Below are 8,437 nucleotides of genomic sequence, written 5' to 3'. Positions count from 1 at the left end.
ACCTTCATTTGGCATCCCACCCCCTCCCATACCCCAACTCTCTGCCCCAGGTAACCACCCAAATCCTTGGCACCCCTCTGGTACCCCTACCCCAGGTCACAACTCCCTCCCAGACTCACGTGCCCTCCTATGCTTCTCTCCAGTCTAGAATCCTCTCTTGCACCGTGTGACGGGGTTTTGGAGCGCAAGCTGCCGTCGCTGAGGGCAGGGCCCAGCGAGCCCTCCCTCTGTCTGTCTTAACCTCCCCGGGTCGGCTATATGGGTGCGAGCCTCTGCCCCAAGTCTGAGGGCAGGGCCCTGTGGGCCCGCCAACCCTGTGGGGACTCTGGCCCTCCCTGTAAGAACTTTCTCCATCAGATTAGGCTTGTGGATGGATGAGTGGATCGAGGAGGTGTAGGGGGACCCGGGCCCTCCCTCTCCACTGGGTCCCAGCCCGGGGCCCTTAGGGTGGGCTTGGCCGTCCCTACCCAGCTGATGGGGATTCCACCCGAAGCTCTCCAGCCCACAGGCACCAGAAGCGCTGTGCCCTGGGCTGCTTCCTAACACCCCCTCGACTATTGGGTCCCTCTTTGGGGACCCCAAGAGTTATCCTTCCGGCGGGTCACGATGATCTCTGCGCGGAGTTCTGGTTTGCCCGGCCACTTTCCAGCTTTTGCCACCGAGGAGGAATGAACCGTTTCCCCCGATTCCGCAGGCGGTCCCCAAAGCTGGAGCCACCCCTCCATCTTCTGCTCTCGTCCTTTTCAAGGGTGCCGCCATGTTGCGCTTGGGAGCATGGTTCTGCCCCCTGCCGTAATCCCCACAGGCGTCCAGCCCCGGGCAGGGGTTCCTCCCTCCTCTGGGAGGGCCTGTGTTGCTACCGGGGCTGGCCTCAGGGCTGGGGTGGTGATCGGGGTCCCGCCAGGGGTGGCCCTGGCTCGAGCCACCCCCCCACTTTCCCCTCCGTCTGCCGCTACCTTCTAACCTCTGCCCCAGGTGGGGCCCTGCCACGGGTGCCACGCGGGATGCCGTGGCGGCGCTCGGCTGCCCCTCTCCCCGGCCATGATCGGCTGCCACGGCTTCCACGCGGCTTGCAGCCAGCAGCTCAGCCCCCGCCGCACTCTCCAGAGTGCGGGCTGTGTCCGGCCCATCACACACCTATACCCCCTTCCTGACCCTGCACCCCCTACTTTGTACCCCAATCTCCTGCCCCAGTGTACCCAAACCTTCTGCACCCCTCTCCCAGGTCTGAGTCCTCTTCTGCATTCAATCCCCTGCCCCAGGTAACACTTCACTCAAACTCCCTCTCACACCCTGCACCCTCGCTGCACTCCAGTCCCCTACCCTGAGCTCCCATTTATTCCCATCTCTGTGCCATACCATGGCATGCCCTCCATAGAAAAGTGCAGCCCTTGACCACTTACCAAAATCTTGGAGTGGCCCCCCCCATCAAAAATTATTGCCCACCTCTGGAACAGACTGAGAGATAACAGTTCCTTGGTTGTGCCTTAAGCACTAGCCCCTATGCAGATCTCTGCCAGCTGTCCCGCCCCACCTCCTATGTTGACCTCTTCCAGCCCTCTCAACCCTAGCCCCAGCACTAGCCCCCAGAAGCAACTGGTGAGGCAGTTTCCAGGGGGGAAAGCAGCCATATGCTCCCCCCACAACCTGAGGAAGGCCTGGAACAACCCTCCTCTGCCCCAAGCCCTGCCTCTCTCTACCCCTTCCCCGCCCTTGTTCCTCTCCCACCCCATCTCTTCCTTCTGCCACACCACTTCCAGTGAGTGTAGGGGCAGTCCCACCACTCCCCAAGAGCAGCACCAGCAAGAACTGCCTTACTATGCTTTCCCCGCATCAGCCCTGCTGGGGAGTGTGTGCGTATGGGCTCCAGCAGCTGTTGCTGGTCAGCCCTTCAGGGGTCAGTGCCGCCCTCCCCCTGCACTCGTGGACAGTGCCACAGCAGAGAAAGCCTCTGCTAGTTCCCACCACCCCTCCCAGCATTGGCCTCTTATGGCTTCTTAGCAGAGCACTCACAGCTGGGTTTTGATTTTACTGGTGGTGCACATTTGCATGTGCCTCAGTGCACATACAATTATTCTGCACATGGACAGAATAGAGGGAACATTGCTGCCAGCTCCCCCTTCCCAGCACTGGCCCCTATCCTGGCCTAGCGGCTACACTGCTCCCAGGCGCAAGGACAGGACCTAGGCACCGCTCCTTTAAGAAACCCAACGCTTCCTCCTGCAGGAATCTGATTCTTCTTCTCTCACGCTCCACCCACCTCCCCGTGTTAGCCAATCAGCGCACACTTCCTGCGCAAGCGGCCAGCCAATCACCGCGCTCCACGAAGGGCAGCGCCGTAGGGGCGTCGCTTAAGACGGGAGAAGCGGCGCCATTGACCAATGGGAACGCGACATAGGCTCCGGCGCGGGAGGTCGATTGCTGGCTCAATCAATGGGGAGGTAGGAGTGGGGCGGAGCTAGCGCGCGGTAGATAGGCGGGCGGGAGGGCAGGCGCGCGCGCGGGCGGCCGCTCCGGCTAGGACACGTGACGGGGGTGTTGAGGCTGCGGACGGCGGCTGCGGGGGGCGCGTGGCGAGGTGAGTGGGGGTAACCCCCGCCCGGTAGAATCGCAAGGCCGGGCCTGCTTCTCTTCCCCCCCCCCCCGGGCTGCCGGGGAAGGCTCTGCCCGCGGGGCATGCTGGGGCATTGGCGGGGGGCGAGGGCGCGAAGGGCCGGGGGTTGGGGTGGCGGGCGCGGAGTTCGCAGGCGCGGGGCGTGGCAGGGCTCGGCGTGAGGGGGAGCGAAGCCCTGTGGGACGCGGCGGGGCTGGGCCTGTAACGGGTTTGCGAAGCCGGGGGGGGGGGTCGGTGCGGCCCCCGCGTGTCCGTTGCCAGTCCCGGCTGGGAACCCGCCGGCGGAGCCCGGGACGGGCGAACGGAGGCCGGCGCGTGGCCAGCCGCGTCCAAGGTGCGCGCAGGGCTGGGTGCCGCGGCTCTTCCATTCCCCCCTCTGGGCTCGACCAGTGGCGGGCGAGGCAGCCCGTTCTGGTAGCTTCTTGTCGTGGGTGGGGCGAGGCGAGGCGACGGGGCGAGCGACTGACACTGGCCCGCGTGGCCGAGGGCTGCGGGGGCATGTGCTCATCCCAGCGCGATGCGGCGCAGAGACTGTGGGCTTGGGCGGAGGCGAGGTGGAGGCCGAGCTGGTGGGGTTTTAATATGCGTACGGGGGAGGTGAGGTCACTAGGACTGGATCTGCCCTTGCCCAAAATCGGGGTGTTCAGAAATGGCTCTTCTGACCGGGCGTTTCTGCAGAGGGTGAAAGATGCAATCAGGACTGGAGCAGTATGACTGGAGGGAAACGGGTGGAAGTTACTGGAATGAAAGAGTTCGGACCACAGAAATAAGAGTGGAGGAGGAAACAGAAATAAGGTGTGGAGGAGGAAACGGAAATTAAACAATATGCCTAGTAAAAGGCATGTAAAACAAAGGTGACCTATAAAGTGCAGCACTTTATACAATTTAAAATGTATATCTCCTGAACATAGCTTCTATTTTTTTTTTTTAAAGCTGTGTGTCTTTTTCAAGGCAGTATGTAATGGAACCCTTGCTGCTGTTCATTGTGGTGGTCTGCCATCACACAGACCTTGAGTTAAAGTAGATGCTTTCTGTCTTGCTACCTCTAATCTTTTTAGATAGCTCTGAATGGGAAAGTAAAGGGAGAGTACTCTGGACTGAACAAGAAATGCAGCGATTGAATTACAGAGTAAGCAGCCATCTTCTTGGAACTTTTATCTGAGTTGACAACTGCCTTCGAGTATCATGTCTGCATAGAGCCTGAATTAATTTTTCATGGCAAATATCCAATAGTAGTAGTAGTAGTAGTAAATATTCATTAAAATGTGGAAGGTAATTGACTTATCTCTGTTAGCAGTGCTCTTTAGTTGCTGCAACAATTTTTGCAAATGGTTTTATATTTGCAAAAATATAGAATATAAAAATATTCTAGTCACACTAGAATGGTTTGCAGTTTGTGTGCACTTGAAAATCAGGCTTAGGAGTGTTCTTGACTAGAGGTGTGTGTATCAGTTACCTATCCTGATTTGGCAATATTGTTGTCTGGCTCTAGGTGTGGTGCCCCAGAGAACTTGAAGGCTGGTTTATAGGCAGAATGATAGTAACATCAGTGTGCGCTAGTGAAATTGGGGAGGTGACAACGCATAGGATAATACATCTTTGAATAACAACCACCGAGAACAATAAAATATTTGCATTTATGTTCAGTCTGCAGTTAGTTCTAACTTGCAAAACTCTCATAATGGTCTTTTCAAAGATACTATTAAAATCCAGCCATAAAATCACCTGGCTTCAGCCCAAAGTACTTTCACTTAATTCTAAAATTATTGTGTATAAACTTCTTAGACTCAATAGAAATGTTGTTTAAAATACACTGAAATTTCTCTACACCATTTACAATTGAAATGCTACAGTAATGGAGTAGGGCAGGCGTTGGGAACCTTTTTTCTTATCAGGGGCCATTGACCTCCAGAAAAACATCAATAGTGGGCCATATTCAGCTCTGTCAGGGAGGGTGTTGAGGGTTGGGCCAAAACGAGAACTTTGAAGTGTAGAATGGAGTTCAAAATTGGGATGTAGGAGGGGGTGAGGGCTCTGAGTGGGGGTGCAGGCTCTGGGCTGGGATTGAGGGGTTTGGTGTGCAGGAGGGGGCTCCAGGCAAGGAGTGAGGATGTGGGTTTTTAGAGAGCGTTTGGGTGCAAGAGGGTGCTTAGAGCTGGGGCAAAGGGATGGGATGTAGGAGCTTACCTCAGGCAGCTCCCATTCACAGTACTGTGGTGCTAAAGCAGGCTCCCCACCTGCCCCGATCCTGTACCTCTGCTGCAAAGCGGCCATAGCTGGCATTTCCCTGTGGTCCCTCATGCGGGGCGGGGGGCCGGGGGAAGAAGACAACACACATGCTGTCCTTGCCTGCAGGTGTCACCCCTGAAGCTTCATGAGCAAGTGGTGGTGCTGACAATTACAGCCTGGCCTGGGGGGGGGGCGGCGCAACACACCAAGGCTCAGGGCTTTTAGCCTGTGGCATAGAGACTTGATGCTGGCCAGATTAATTTAATCAGGGGGGTCTTTAATGTGACACCATCCCTACAGTTAGTTTTTAAACATTTCCCTTCCAACAGCTTCTGATCCTAAGAATTCAGTGTAACTTACTCAGTTTTTTCCCAAATAAACTTAACTTTGTCCCCTTCTTCCCTCTCCTGCCCATTCTGCATTTATGGCATTCATATTCCTGTCTCTTCAGTGCTTGTCTTCATCCATTTAACTTGGCACCATAATGGAAAACTCCACCTGGAAGAAAGGCTGTTGCTTTTGATCCCAAGACAAATTTGAGTTGGTTTGCAAAAGTGACAGCAAGACTGCTAAGTATGCTTTTCCCACTAAGTGAATTCTTGTATCTTGAGGTATTTCCATAATTTTTGTTATAAATACCCATTTGTTTTGATTTACAGTACCGCCAATGGCCTTTGAAGGCTTCCAGGTATGCATGAATTACCTTATTTGCTAGCATAATTTTGCAGAATTCCTTTCCTTTACTACATCTCCATTAATGCAACTTAATTTTGGAAGCTCTTTTGTTTGCAACACTCTACTAAAAACAGGTGGGTCTTGGGTGTTGCAGTTTTATTTTAAGTTAGGCTTCTGATGACACAAATGTTAAGACTACTGCTTCTCAACGGAAATATTTTTGAGGATTCTAATCGAACCTCTTAATACATGGTGATCGTTATGAAGCTTATTGGAGAACACCTCTGAAACGCATGATATGGTATAGGTTGCCAATCTGTGGCCTAGTATAGGAAAGAGACACAAACTGTCAGAGCCTTACAATGTAAAATTTAAAACTTAATTCCTGGGATCAGATCTTTATACAAAACTGGTGGAAGGAGGGTTTGTTGTCTACCCCAACCATGTTTACTGTTTGTGATGATCTGTCATTCCAGGGCTTTGAACACAAAGCAACTATATAAGGGCAAATTATTGTCATAATCCTTCCCATACCACCTCTCTCTCTCATCCTTCTGTCACATTGATTACTCTTCTCTGCAGCTAAGCACAGGCAGTCCCCGGGTTACGTACAATATAGGGACTGTAGGTTTGTTCTTAAGTTGAATTTGTATGTAAATCAGAACTGGTGTCCAGATTCAGCCGCTGTTGAAACTGACCAGCAGCTGACTACAGGAAGCCCGAGGCAAAGCTGCTCTGCCCCAGGCTTCCTGGAATCAGCCGCTGATCAGTTTCAACAGCGGCTGAATCTGGACGCCTGGCACAGAGCAACTGGGGCGCTGCTGGGTAGGTCCCCACAGCGCCGCACCTCGGTGCTGCGGGGACCAACCCGGCAGCACCCCAGCTGCTCTACCCTAGGTGTCCCCAAGTCAGCTGCTGCTGAAACTGATCAGTGGCTGATTCCAGGAAGCCCCGGGGCAGAGCTGCTCTGCCCTAGGCTTCCTGGAATCAGCCGCTGATCAGTTTCAACAGCGGCTGAGTCTGGACACCTGGGACAGAGCAGCTGGGGTGCTGCCAGGTTGGTCCCGCAGCGCCGCTCCTCGGTGCTGCTGGACCAACCCGGTAGCGCCCCAGCTGCTCTACCCCAGGCGTTGGTGAGAAAACCCTGGTCTGCTCGGGGGGGGGGGGGCGCTCACTAGCTGCGCCCCAGCGGACCAGGGAGACGTGGAGCAAAGCCTCTGAGGACGCGGGCGGTGGGACCGCGGCGCCTCTCTGCGGTCCCGCCGCTCGCGTCCTCCGCGGCGAGAAAAGGCGCTCTGCGTCTCCCTGGTCTGCTGGGGGGGGCGGCCCCCAGCAGACCAGGGAGACGCGGAGCAGCTTTTCTCACCGCGGCTTTGCTCCGCGTCGCTTCTCGCCGCGGAGGACGCGGGCGGCGGGACCGCAGAGCATCTGGGTGGTCCGCCACCTGAGTTCTCCGTGGCGAGAAAAGCCCCGTTTGTATCTAGGGATCCGACATAAGTCAGATCCACGTAAGTCGGGGACTGCCTGTACATGTGATTTCTGCACTTGGTCATCAGTGTCTTTTGGAATAAATCTGAATATTCATTCATACAACTGGTCAACATCACATGTTCTTTGCATTAAGTCAAGTAATGTATGGGCTACTTATTAAAGTATAATAATGAGTCAATTTAAATAGACACAATGAACAAAGTGTAGAAGAGAAAAAATATATCCCCATTTTACAAATGGGGGGGGGGGGGAGAGGCGCTGAAGCCAAGAGAGCAAGCCTTGGCATAGGTCATGTGTGAAATCCTTACCAAATTTTCTGTGGAATGTAAGTCTCAGAAGTTCCAATCTGATGCTGCAACAGTAAGGCCATTTTTCAACTTAATTATAGGCTACATATGTGAAGGACATCAAGCAGTGATTAAGGTGAGTATAGTCTAAAATTTTACTTGCTATCAGATCTTTAGGTTTCATTGTAAAAAGAAATGCTGTATCAAATGGGTAGAACTTTGGGCAGCTCAGAAATACTAGTAAATTAGTGCAGGTGTCTTGTAACTGCAAATTCTGTGGCTATTAAGTTTTATTGTTGTAAATCTTCACATTGTACAACCATATATACAAATATTCATTTCTTTGAAGTCTTGAAAAGTGTTTTTCCATATGGTAGGTTGCTGAAGAGGGAAAGGTAGGAAGAAAATTGATCTAAGGCAGAAGATGAGTGTTCCACTGACCAACTCAGCTGATTTAGGATGACTTTTGAGTTGAAGCTTTGAATTACGTGTTCATTGTAAACTTGGCACAAATGTAATACAATGAATAGGAATGTCTTATTTTTCTGGGACCTCCTGTTCTCAAAAAGCAGGCAGACTCAAAGGGAGTTCAGCAAAATGTGAGAAGGCCCTACTGCTTTAAGAGTTCTGGAATAGTACTTTGTTCCCCCTGTCCAGTGTTGTATTTTTTAGCTGTATTGAATGTTCAGTATTACAGGGCTGCCGTAATGGACTCTCCTTTTGGGATGAGACTTTTTTCTTATTTCTATTTATTACTGGTTGAATAACTGTTGGGTGGGTGGGGTAAGGAATCCTATCAACTGTTGGGACTCCTTTTATGGTAGTTGCTGTGGATTAAAATCCATTTTGTGGAACAGACTGGAAGATTAAAGCTATTAACATATAATCTTTATATGCAGGGCTCGACAAATAATGCAATCTACTCGCCCATGGCGAGCAGATTGCAACCCGGAAGAGCCGGGTTTGGGCGATCTGCGCATGCGTAGATCACTGGACAGTGCGCTCGCTGCGATTCGGCGAGCCCTGTTTATATGCATTAGTTATTTATCTTAAATGGCACATAATACAAACTTTTGTTTTTAATGACGAGTCCTCTCGAGGATTGTCATAATAGTTTTTGAGAATGTTTTCCTGAACAGGA

At 52.5% G+C, this 8,437-nt stretch overlaps 1 protein-coding gene across 5 annotated transcripts in view; it reads left to right on the top strand.

Moving 5' to 3' along the window:
• The first annotated feature begins 2,437 nt into the window (after positions 1-2,437).
• Positions 2,438-8,437, top strand: part of CANX (calnexin) — a 32,381-nt gene continuing 26,381 nt past the window's right edge. The window contains exons 1-3 of one of the 5 annotated variants that reach the window (XM_075900515.2): positions 2,517-2,578; positions 5,503-5,531; positions 7,398-7,432. The gene's annotated coding sequence lies outside the window, so the exon portion shown is untranslated. Of the gene's footprint in view, positions 2,579-2,790; positions 2,949-3,384; positions 3,410-5,502; positions 5,532-7,397; positions 7,433-8,437 lie in introns of those variants that run through there. The other 4 variants (XM_075900513.2, XM_075900514.2, XM_075900516.2 and 1 more) reach the window with 4 other exon arrangements.

This window comes from Pelodiscus sinensis, chromosome 16 (genome assembly GCF_052426305.1).
Source record: "Pelodiscus sinensis isolate ZL-2025 chromosome 16, ASM5242630v1, whole genome shotgun sequence".
In the NCBI taxonomy this organism is placed as follows: domain Eukaryota; kingdom Metazoa; phylum Chordata; order Testudines; family Trionychidae; genus Pelodiscus; species Pelodiscus sinensis.
Note: the sequence above shows the minus strand (reverse complement) of the source record. Positions and strands in the feature narration are given on the sequence as shown.